Source organism: Oryza glaberrima, chromosome 10 (genome assembly GCF_000147395.1).
Source record: "Oryza glaberrima chromosome 10, OglaRS2, whole genome shotgun sequence".
In the NCBI taxonomy this organism is placed as follows: domain Eukaryota; kingdom Viridiplantae; phylum Streptophyta; class Magnoliopsida; order Poales; family Poaceae; genus Oryza; species Oryza glaberrima.
The window spans coordinates 1,564,759-1,577,565 of NC_068335.1; the positions used below are offsets into that span (position 1 = coordinate 1,564,759).

The 12,807-nt window shown below is 37.0% G+C and overlaps 1 pseudogene; it reads right to left on the reverse strand.

Annotated features, from left to right (window-relative positions):
* Window positions 1-225: 225 nt before the first annotated feature.
* LOC127752606 (uncharacterized) lies at window positions 226-806 on the reverse strand (annotated as a pseudogene).
* Window positions 807-12,807: the final 12,001 nt, after the last annotated feature.

The window sequence follows — 12,807 nt, forward strand, 5'->3', positions numbered from 1 at the left end:
GATTTTAATTTGTTAACAACCAAAATGGGTTTTCGCTGGTGGCCGACGATACAGCCAGAGTGCGTTTTGTGCTAACGGACAGCCAGGTGCGTGCCAACGAAAATGGATTTTCTCTTGTTGCAAGCTAAGACAGCCATCAACGAAAATTGGTTTTCGTTGGCAGCATTGTTATGAGACCCGCCAGCAAAATCTTCTTTGGAGCAAAAAAAAAGTGAACGAGGACGTTGGGAGGAGCGGACGAAGTCGCAGAGCTTGAGCCCGCCGCCGTACGTGACGAGGACGTTGTCGGGCTTGATGTTGCGGTGCATGACGCCGGCAGCGTGCAGCGCCCCGGCGGCGGCGACGAGGTCGCGCATCACCAAGCGGGCTTTCTCCTCAGGGTCGGGATGGGTCATCCAGAGGTCGAGGTGGAGGGTGCGGCCGCCGACGAAGTCCATGACGATGAACATGTCCCTGGTGCTGGCGTCCTCGACCACGTCGCGGACCTCGACGATGTTGCGGTGGCTGCGGCAGGCGGCGAGGCAGCCGACCTCGCGGATGAAGGCGCGCTGGTCGGCGGCGGCGCGCACCCACTTGATGGCGACCATGTCGCCGGTGCGGAGGTGCTCGGCCTTGAACACGACGCCGTCCCTGCCTTCGCCCAGCACGGCGAGCTTCCTGTAGTCGTAGATGGAGCCTAGCCGTAGCCGCTTCTTGACGCCACCGATGGTCGCGTCGTCTTGCTCCAGCGCCGATCGTTTGCGGTTCACCGCCCTGAGAGCAGCAGCAGCAGCAGAGCGCAGAAGAGAAAGCGCTAGTGAATTCATTGTGAATAACTGAATATATACTGCGCAAAGTGTTGAGGGAATCGGAGTATGTAATCGTAGTCCGACTCCAACTCGGAGTTGATTTTTTTTTTAACTAGAGACAGAAGGCTCCCGTTTCTTTTACTAGAAATGTTAGGCTAGTAACAGCAGTCTTTACAAAAGCAAAGAGAAAAAAGATTAGAAACTAAACATGAGGGTCACTCCAGATTCTGCCGGCCCATAGTTTAGAAGATTCCACAAACGAAACACTACCCCTGGACCATTACAAGCTTGTCAAAACAAAACTAGGACCCACAACAGCAAACATAAGCAGGCATCCATGCCCTTCTTGAGCAGAAAACATCACAAAACGGACATCAGACAGCAACTTGCATAGGCCTCCTTCTGTCTTCATCATCCTGCGATCCTGTGTACTCCTCCTGGCCAGCCATGTCTTGAGTTGTAGACTTCATCTGCTACTTATTTTAGCAGCCTGGCTCCCAGCTGCAAACTTCTTCGGCTTGCTTCCTGTTTCTGCAAAATTTACCATGCATCCACCCAATTGCAGGCCATGTGAATTAAATTAGTGGGATTATTTTGAAGTTTTTTCTCCAAGCAAGCTTTATTTCTACATTTCCATATAGACCATATCACGGCAGCTATCCCAACCACAATGAGATTTTTTGTGAATTTGTCAGCATTCTTAATCCAGAAACCAAACAGTTCCTGCCTATTCAAAACAGGTTTCAAATTTAGAGCACAAGCGATTATATTCCAAATCAATCTAGCCATGGGACAAACAAAGAAAAGGTGTTGAATTGTTTCTTCCTTATCACAAAACTGTCATTTATTATCACCTTTCCTCCAGCCCCTCTTGAAAAGATTGTCTTTTGTCAAAAATTTATTATTGGTAAAGAGCCAAAGTAACACTTTGATTTTCAAAGCTATTTTGAACTTCCAGATTTCTTTTATGAGGGTAATTCACCTGCTTCATTTTAAGTGCATTATAGAAAGATTTCACAGTGAATTTCCCATCTTTGGACAAGTTCCACCATAGTTTGTCTTTATAATTTTCTTTCAAATTCAACTCTTCCCACCCGTGTGTAATTTTTCTCCAATCTCTCAGTTTGGCTCCATACAGATCCCTTCTGCATTTTTTAGAACCAATGCCCTTTTTGTTCAAGTCTGCAATGGTGATTTTTTTTATCAAGGCTATGTTATAAATCTTAGGGAATTGCAAGGCCAAAGGTCTACCACCTATCCAACTATCTTCCCAAAAAGAGTATTTTCTCCATTTCCCACTTTTTTTTATGCACAGACTAAAGAAACATCTTTCACCTCCATAATCCCTTCCCAAAAATGTGAATTACCAGGTTTGAGTTTCAGACCTGATAGTGGTTTGTTTTTGTAATATTTCTCAATATTGATCTCTTGCCACCAACCCTCTTCGTTCTCTAATCCTATCTTACTATAAAGTTATCCCCTGCTAACTCCTTAAGCTTAACATCAAAGATGTCACATCATCATCCACTAACAAGATGCCACATCATCATCCACTAATTAACAAGATGCCACATCATCATACACTAACAATCATCACATTTAAACATCATGCAAACATGCTATATCTTTATACTTCCTCCGTTTCACAATGTAAGTCATTCTAGCATTTTCCACATTCATATTGTTGTTAATAAATCTAGATAGATATATATGTCTAGATTCATTAACATTGGTATGAATGTAGAAAATGCTAGAATGACTTACATTGTGAAACGGAGGGAGTAGTTTTTATAATTTAAGAGCTTTTCAAATACAAACATGTTAAATTATCATCCAACATAATTCACATAATGTTTTAATGTATATCTTTATTATGTTTTATGATATCCTATATACTTATATAGTTCATCCTCACTTAGTTAGTACTTAAATGATTAATCTATGGTCCAAATTATCTTTCTCCTTTTTTCCTCTAATTAAGTCATACCACATCAATTGTTTTTAGCCTTTAGATGATTAATCTACGGTCCAAACTATCTCCCTACTTTTCTTCTTCCATAAAGTCATACCACCTTACTTTTTACGTTTGAATCACCATTCCACATACTATTTAAATTTAAATTATCATAAACCACATTAATTTACTTAATCTGATGTTATCTAGTTATCTTACACGTTATTATTTTTGTTGTTATCATACTAAATTCCCGCAGCGATGCGCGGGGTTTCACCTAGTTTCCAGATCCAGTTTCCCAGCAAAGCTTTGTTCATTGCTTCCAAATCAATCACCCCAAGACCTCCTTGGTCTCTTGGTGAACAAACTAGGGGCCAATTAACTAGATGGTACTTTCTAATACTTTGATCTTCTTGTCATAGAAATCTTTTCCTGAAGTAATCCATCCTATCTTTCACCCCTTTTGGCAGTTCATAAAAAGAGAGCATGTACATAGGAACACTGCTTAAACTTGAATTAAGCAGCACTAGCCTTCCTCCAATAGATTGCAGCTTACCTTGCCAGCAACCCAATTTATGCTCCATTTTGTTCTTAGCCACCTTCTAGTCCTGGTTTAGTATTCTTTTTTGGTCAATGGGAATTACCAAATATTTCAGAGGTAAATCACCCACATTGCAGGTGAAAATATTACTATATATATATGTTGTTTTTCCATAGCTTCCCCAAAGCAAAAAACCTCACTTTTTATTAAAATTTATCTTAAGTTCAGAAAGTTGCTCAAACAGACAAAAGATGCACTTCAATTTTTTTGCATGCTCTAGATTATCATCAATAAGGAAATTGTGTCATCTGCATATTGCAAGACAACAATTTTGTTATCTCCACTAGTCCCAAACCTTCAATCAGACCATTCTCCTTAGCTCTCTGAAGTAACAAAGTCAAAGCTTTTGCTGCCAAATTGAAAAGCAGGGGGGAAAGGGGGTCTCCCTACCTTAACCCTTTATGAGTTTTGAAATAAGGACCAATTTGCTCATTCACTTTGACTACCACCTTCCCTCCCATAATCACCTTCATGCTCCAATCACACCATTGATCTGGAAATCCCTTTGCTTTTAGCATTTGATAGATAAAGACCTAGTCCACATTATCATATGCTTTTTCAAAATCAACTTTAAACAAGATCTCACCCTACTTTTTTTGATGTACTGAATTCAACACTACATGTAATATCACCACTCCTTCCATGATGAAACGATTTTTCAGAAAAGTTGTTTGTTGTTTAGAGATAATGTATGCCATGATTGTGTTGAGTCTATTCATGAGGACTTCAGTTATAATCTTAAAGCTTACATTCAGCAGACATATGGGACAAAATTTTTGTATTTGAGAGGCATCTTTTGTTTTGGGAATCAAAGTAATCACTCCAAAGTTCAATCTATCAATATTTATCAAACCCTTGAAAAAATCATTTATCAAGTCAATCATGTCCTGCTTGACCAAGTCCCAAAAATGCATGTAAAATTCTCCTGTTATTCCATCTGGACCTGGGGCTTTGTTCTTTTTTATTTCAAAAATCAATGTTTTGAGTTCCTCTAAAGTGACAGGAGTGGTTAACTTCTTCAAATCTTCCTCTGTCACCTTAGATACATTTGCCATAGCAATTGAAAACATGTTTTCCTTTGAATGTCCAAAGAGATCTTTGTAAAAAATTGTAATATAAAGCAATAACTTATCTTGTCCTTCAATCATCTATCCTTCATGCACCAAACTATGAATCTAACTCGTCCTCTTCCTCCCATTTGCCTTAGCATGGAAGAACTTAGTATTACGATCCCTTTGAATCCACTTCAGTTTCTCTTCCCTAATAACAATTTTGAGTCTCTTTTCAAGCTCCCTTCTCTCCTCTCTATCAGAACCACTCATACCCATGCTTTCTACTCTAATGTCAATGGCATCAATTCTTTCCAGAATGTCCTGCTTTTCGATCCTATATAAGCCTTCCCAGTTTTTGTTCCACCCATTTAGTCTTTTTCCTAAGGGCTTTAAGCCTCAACTGTCATTTTTCTATACTGGTCCCAGAATAATTCTTGTTCCAAACCTCCTCCACTACTTTATTCAAGTCTTCCCTAAGGAACCAGCTCTGTTCAAATTTAAAAATGGGATGACTGATTGTGTTTTCTCCAGTGGTAACTATCAGAGGGTTATGATCAGACAAGCCCCTTGGCAAAGATCTAACAGCAATGAGTGGGAATTGAACCTCCCATTTATTGCTTATAAAAACTCTGTCCAAGTTTTCTAGGGTTGGGCTGTCCTGGTTATTACTCCAAGTAAATTGCCTTCCTCCCAAACAAAGTTCTCTAAGACTAGCTTGTTCAATAATTGCATTGAAAATGAAACTCCATTTGTTATAACCACTGGCTTTGTTTTTTTCACTTTCTTTTCTTAAGATAATAAAATCACCTCCCATCACCAAAGGATTTTTTTTGTTGATGTAAAAGATTTACCAAATGCGTTAAGAAACACTCTTTTCCTCTTTTGAGGCTGCTCCATAAATTATCATCAAGTCCCATTTAAACTTGGTAGTAATATTTATCAGCTTCACTTTGACATAGAATTTGTTTTCTATTAACTTCCAAGATATCAAATTTTTCAGTATTAATGCCAACTAGAATACCCCAGATTTACCAGAAGCAGGCATCCAGTTCCATCACGAAGATGTATGACCACTAATCCCCTCGGCATTCTAGGGGAAAAGTCATGTTTCACTGTTTCCATTATACCAACAAAATCTACATTATTTTCTCTAACAGATCTTGTAACATTCCAACCTTTTCTATATCTATAACACCCATACCTCTAATATTACCATTCATCTCTTTTTTTTTTTTCATTCATCTCTTTTTTTTCCTATTCCCCCATTTCTCTTAACAACTTTAAGAGTAACCTTAACTTTAAGGTTTCCTCTTTTGTTTTTCTTACTACTACCAGAAATGTTCAGAGTTTTCATCAAAACATTAATATCATGCAGGGTGTGGATCTTACTGGTTCATACTACTGCTAACATGGTTCATATTTAGATAGGAGTTGGTAAATTATTTGTTAACTGGGAGTCGGTTCGTGTGGGCGATTCAGTGACATTTCTCTTGTCTCTTGTTGAACCACTAGTGGTATTGCCCATGAGTCTTGTGAGAGCACCAATGAATAATAGCATAATCATGCTCAATCTTAATAATACGACCAACTATCTTAATAATGTGACTAACTTTGCCGACAAATATGGTCACAAACAAAAAAAATGTATTGTTTCACTGACTTGATTGACCAAAAAAGTACTAAGGTTCACAGTTGCTACCAAGTAGAAGAATTTCAATTTTAAAGATAACGCGACCGATTACTTGTATGTATCTTTTTTCTAAATGGATTAAAATGCTATGTTTGAGGTTCATCAATTTGTAGTGGCAAAGAGAAGAAAAACATTTTTGTCACGTACATGCTAATTAGTCACTCTTCACTAATTGGTGATACTTTGGACATGGTGTGTTAGAACTCAAAAAGACTCAAACTCTAGCTAAGAGCAAGCTGGCTAACACTCTCGATGGCTGAGCAGTCGGTCGGTGATCATCTATGGCTAGCACTCCCGATGCTTCACATGCCTATCCATGTTTCTACCAACATTGACAAATGGAGAGTTGTTAAATGGCTTAAAGTTAAAGTTTTTTCGGAGGAAGTGCGTATACAATAAACTTAGCAATTTTACAGTTCTTGAGTAGGTACCGAGAGGTACACCTCTTGGTACATTAAGTACTAAGATGTACCAAATTTTACACTAAAATGTTAATACCTCTTGATACCTACTTAAGGACCATAAAATTCCTCTAAACTTAATGCTTCGGAGAACCACTGACATAATTACTGTTCAAAACAGGAGTTAATTCATGATTCATTAATTAGAGTAAATCAACACTATGCATGCGAATCTGCTGTCATACACCTTTAGAACATTACAAATTTATGTATGTAATCGGTGATTCAGATCGCTATAATGAAAATTTAGGGGAAATTGGGTAAGCATCATCCATTGTTGGTCGATCTTTTGGTGATGGATCTGTGCACACTTAGCCCAATCTTAGGCAGTTGTTTGGCTCATGTTTTATTTCAGGCACAACTAGATTTGGGTCTTCCCATCCATGACATTTGGTAATACTGCCAGTTGGGCGATTTCATTTGATGTGATCTAAAATGTCATTCATTTGATCTGGAAAGTAGACTCCATGAAGCCGTGAGGGTTCATTCCATCCTGAAACATCTCATCAGTTGGGTGATTTACTGTGATCATTTGTGCAACTATAATTTAGTAATTGTATACATCACCCTTAGTTGAGATTTTGCACACAAAGTCATACTCGCGGTGGAATAATAAAAAATGGGTGTCGAATCCTTTAAGACAGTATTCATGACAAGAACGTACCTACAATAATTCAGAGTTTTTATATAATATCAAAATGAGCACAAAAGCTCACAATAAAAGATAAAGTACTCTTGGTTATCTTTGAAGAAGGAATCAATTTGAGAATGAGTAATAATGCTTTGGGTATATATATATATATGTATATATATATGTATATATGTGTGTGTGTGTGTGTGTATATATATATATATATAGTGAATCTATTCTACACCCCTCCCCTAGAATAACTATTCTACATCCCCCTCCCATGGGTCAAACCCACCTCCCCCACCCTCCCTAGGGCCCAAAACCCCCATCCCACCTCGGTCAAAGCGTCCTCCCGCCGGTCAAACCCGCCCACCACTCCCTCTCCCGCCCACCACTTTGCTGCTCTCGTCTTGCAGGAATCGTGCAGTAACAGGACGGTCATCATGCAGTAACAAGACAACATTATCGCAGTAACAACGTCAAAAAGTAGCCATGATGGATCTAGTTTCGTTAAGCGTTTTTTTATGAACTTCATGGTGCAAACGGATTGGAAATACAAAATATGATGTGAGAGATATTGCTCTCTAAAGATTGAGATTTACCTCTTTTTTAGTCCTCGTCTCACTGGAACAGCGTAGAAACACGATGGCCAATATGCAGTAACACATTTGATTTTCGCACTAACAACGTTAAAAAATAGTTATGATGATTTTAGTTTCATTAAGCACTTTTTTTTACGAACGCCATGATGTGATGCAGATGGGTTAGAAAAATAAGACATGACGTGTACGTTAGTACTCTCTAAAGATTGAGATTTAAGATACTCTAGATCTAAAAAACATTACTACTATAGGGCCACTGTTACTATGCATGTTCTCTGTTACTGCAAATTTCGTCATATTGTTACTGCCAAAAGTGCAGTAACAACCTATAAAGTTTACAGTAACAACCTATACATTTTTGCAGTAACATATGATGTTACTATCCTTCTGAGATAATGTTACTGCCGAATCATAGTAACATAACTGATTTGTTCACAAATCATCATATGGTGATTTGGTTAGAAGTGCTTGCTATGGACCATGAGATCATGGGTTCAAGTCGAAAAGTTGAGATTGGGGGGAGGATGAGAAATCGGGAGGAGGGGGAATCGGAGGGAGGAGTGATAAGAGAGAAGGAGGGAGAGAAAAAAAAAAGAAAAGTTGAGATTGGGGGGGGAGGATCAGAAATCGGGAGGAGGGGAATCGGAGAGGAGGATGAGAAATCGGGAGGAGGGGGAATCGGACGGAGGAGTGACAAGAGAGAAGGAAGGAGAGGAGGAGGGGGAATCGGAGGGAGGAGTGACAAGAGAGAAGGAGGGAGAGAAAAAAAAAGAAGAAAAGTTGAGATTGGAGGGGAGGATGAGAAATCGAGAGGAGGGGGAATCGGAGGGAGGAGTGACGGGAGAGGGGGCGCGGGAGGGAGAGAGGAGCGACGGGAGGGAGGGAGGTGGGGACGGAGGGGGGCGGGAGGGAGAGGGGGCGCAGGAGGGAGGGGAGGAGCACGGATGGAGCGCTTGAGGGAGGTGGGGACGGAGGGGGCGAGGGAGGGAGAGGGGGCGCGGGAGGGAGGGAGGAAGGTGGGGACGGATGGGAGGTGGGAGGGGGTGTTGAATAGTTATTCTAGGGGAGGGGTGTATATTAGAGCTACTCTATATATATACATATATATACATACAAATATATATATATATTTATATACATACAAATATATATATATATATATATATATATATATATATATATATATATATATATATATATATATGGCTTGTCCTTCAATCTTTGTACTTGTAACTATGTTATATTATAATTCATTTGAAATCATGAATTATTAGTGTTGATTTGATCTTAATCGTAATATCTTAGTTTTATGTTTTTATTTTAGTTCATGCTTGTTAGTTAGCATCACAATTTTAAAATAGCTGAAATTCGGAATTAAAAATAAGAAATATTAAAAGAAGAGTCCATATAAGAACCCAATACGAGATTAATTAAAATTGGCAATAAAACTAATAATAAAATCTGAAAGTAGCAAAAAGAATAAGAGAAGAGTTTAAGTAGGAATACAATTTAAAATTAGATGAAATTCGGAATTAAAAATAAGCAATATTGAAAGAATAATCCATATAAGAACCCAATACGAGATTAATTAAAATTTAGAATAAAAAATAAAATAATATCCAAAATTAGAAAAATTAAAAGAAAGGTAATGTTCGTAATGTTCAGATGAAAAGTGATCATCAGGACAATCATCCCCTGATTTGTTTTCCCCATCTATATTTCTAGAAACTTCCTGCTCTTTTAAGAACAAATTAATTCTAGCACATTCAAGATTTTTTACCAATTGTATGTTAGAATCAATCTCTTCTAAGGCACATCCTAACCTAACTCCAAGCAAACTGACAACATTAATTAAATCAACATTGGAATCGTGGACAAAGGATGGAATATGATTCTGACCTTTATTAATAAAAGCATATTGGGCTTCCTTCCTCTCAATAGCCACCTCATGTAGATTTGTTTTCTTTGTCCATTAGCTTCTTACTTCTTCTCTTCTCTACTTCTTAACTATCAATTTGTTCCTCTGTATCACTAAACCCACTCACTTGTTTAGCAAAATTATTTTCAGACTCCTGTGAATCAAGAAACTCCTCACCCTCCCCAAAATCTACCTTCCTCATTTGCAACAGAGTCAGCAACCTCAATATTTATATATGTGTCTCCTGCATCTTCAAAACCTTTTCTAGGCTTAAAACCCTCACCATGTGCTGTGACTGCCTTGCTCAGCATGCATCTGCCCCTGTGTTCCCATTTTATCTTGCATATAAATCTTTTCAGTCATCCGACTAGGAGTTGATGCCGTCAAGCAGAGCCCGGGTCTAACACAACCCATGAATAGTTGACCACGCACGTGTCCCACAACCTTGTTCGAGGTAGTCTCCGTGAAATGTTGGATGATAAATTTTACTGTCCTCGAAAAAGTTATCAAATTTTACAGAGATAATCTATCCCATACCACTGAGTTTATTCAAGTTCAACGACTTACCATCGACATTGCTTCTTTCTGTAATATACCGACGACTTTATCAATTTTTCTATAATATACCATTGGGTTAGGGCTTCTTTTCAAAAATACCCAATAATTTTTATGTGGCCCACTTAAACAACCTAGAAGTTTGTATATAAGTTTTAAGGTTTTTCTAGTATATTTAGTTTTTAGAAAAAAAATATTTTATGTGGTACTTGAGAGAAAATTTGCTTATACAAGATATAACAGCACAAAAATATGTTATATGTTATGTAGTGTATGAAAGATGATTTATATTAAAAACAAAAATAAAAAGATATTTTATATAGCATATAGCGGATAAATTATATTTTTTTAAGGAGTGAAATACATGGCCGGTCCCTAAACTTGTCTGGTTGTGTCACTTAGGTTAGTGAACTTGAAAATTGCACGTTTGGGTCCGTAAACTTGGTTTAATGTACCATCTCGGTCCAAATGTGCTTTGACTATGTTTGACCGCCAACATGGCATGCCACGTATGCAACACTTTTGCTCTTAGCGCCCTCCACATAACAACATGTTGCACATATCTCCTTGTAGCTATATAGTGACACCAGAATCTCCAAAAAAAAACTCAAATCGTTCTTCCCTCTTATTTTTCTCCTTGCATGTATAGAAAATATGGTTCCGATTAGCAATTGCCATTGATTTGCGCTCCAAAATGACCTTATCCTTACACAACGGGCACTTGATCAATGACACCTTATTCCGGCGACTTCAAGACGGTGACGAGCTTGGAGAATCCATGGGGTAATGTGGTTAAAGGACGATTGGACCGGGGTGGTACATTAAACCAAGTTTACGGATCTAAATGTGCAATTTTTAAGTTCATAGACCTAAGTGACACCACCCCCACAAGTTTAAAGACTGGCTATGTACACTCTTTTTTTAAAAAAAAGTAGAAATGTAAAAAAACTTGATACTTCTATACAAATTTCCATGTTGTATAAGGAGACCACATAAAAGTTCTCATATTTGTTTGAAACTTCTAATGAGATAAATCAATTGTTAACCTTGTATATTCATAAGGGTATTTTGGGTATTTTTGAAAAGAAGGCCCAACCCAATGGCGTATTGTAGAACATTTGATAAAATCATCGGTATAATATAGAAATAGACAATGTCGATGGCAAATTGTTGAACTCGAACAAACTCAGTAGTATAGAATAGATTATCTCAATTTTACACTAGAAAATATGGTACCCTTTTAGTATCGTTTTAAGGATGATAAAATTATCTATGTTTGATACATGAGAAATGTAGTACAGTTGTAGCTGGACACGTTGGAAATATTTTGAGGGTGACTAATGTACCGTTCAACTAATGAAATACTTTATTACATGCTAAGGTCATTATAGATGAAGTAAGATACCATAATTAACTAGCCACATACTCGCGCTTTTCTATATGGTCTATTAGTTTAGGTAAGTTTTTAAAAAGGTTTTCATATAATAAGTTAATTTTTTACAAAGTATTGATTTTTCCTAACCAACTATATATTTAACTACTTTTAATTCTATTTAAGAACTTTCCTATATGGTCTATTAGTTTAGGTAAGCTTTTAAAAAGGTTTGATATAATAAGTTATTTTTTTACAAAGTACTGATTTCCCTAGCCATATATAAATTTAACTAAGTTGTACTATATATGTTTATAAGAGCAATCACTAGAAGCCTCATGTTTCTTCTCTCTTTATTTCCTCTCTTTTTTATCATGTGTTTAGGAGGAGGTACCAGAGGACTCCGGAAAATTCCATATGTTTAGCCCATTTGTGGTTTTCTTAATACATATACCATTTTGATTCAACGGCCATTGTTTATCCAAACCCTTTATCTAACGGCTAATATATTTGTGATAATGTGGCGCATTCTCCTGCAAAAAAGCTTATTGCTTTCACTATATAAGACTAGAAATTGAGCGTGCCTATTGGCAAGCATGCTAATTTAGCCTCTAATATTTCATTTAGATATTATTTCGAATATGGGATTTATTTATAGCAATTAGTGTAAAGATTTATATCAAATATATGCAAACATCTTACGTTGAAAGTATCCTTTAGTGTGTTCGAGATAAGTTTGTAGAACACCGAAGAATAACATATATCATGCTATAGAATAATATTGTTTTAAGTTTGAACTTATCAGCGGTGAAGATGATATTTTAATATATAGAAAAGCGTATTTCCTGAATATTCTACATTGCTTTTGTACTTTTTAAAGTTTAACATCTAAGTTGTTATGATTAGAATAAAATAGTTTTTATTATATACTTGCTTTCTATTTTTTTTTTAAAATTGTTGTTTTACTTTTTTTTAAGAAATACAGGTTAACTTGTTGGAATCTCTCTTTTTTTTTTTGGAAATCTCTCATTTACTTTCTAAGAAGTTAAATCTGCAGATGCGATAGAAAAAAAGTATTTATATCCTCACCTCTTGTATTTGAACCGTCTATATTGAAATTTAATTTTTATATATAATTAATTTATTTATTGCTTTTCTTCGTACAAGCTAACAGTTTAGTTTA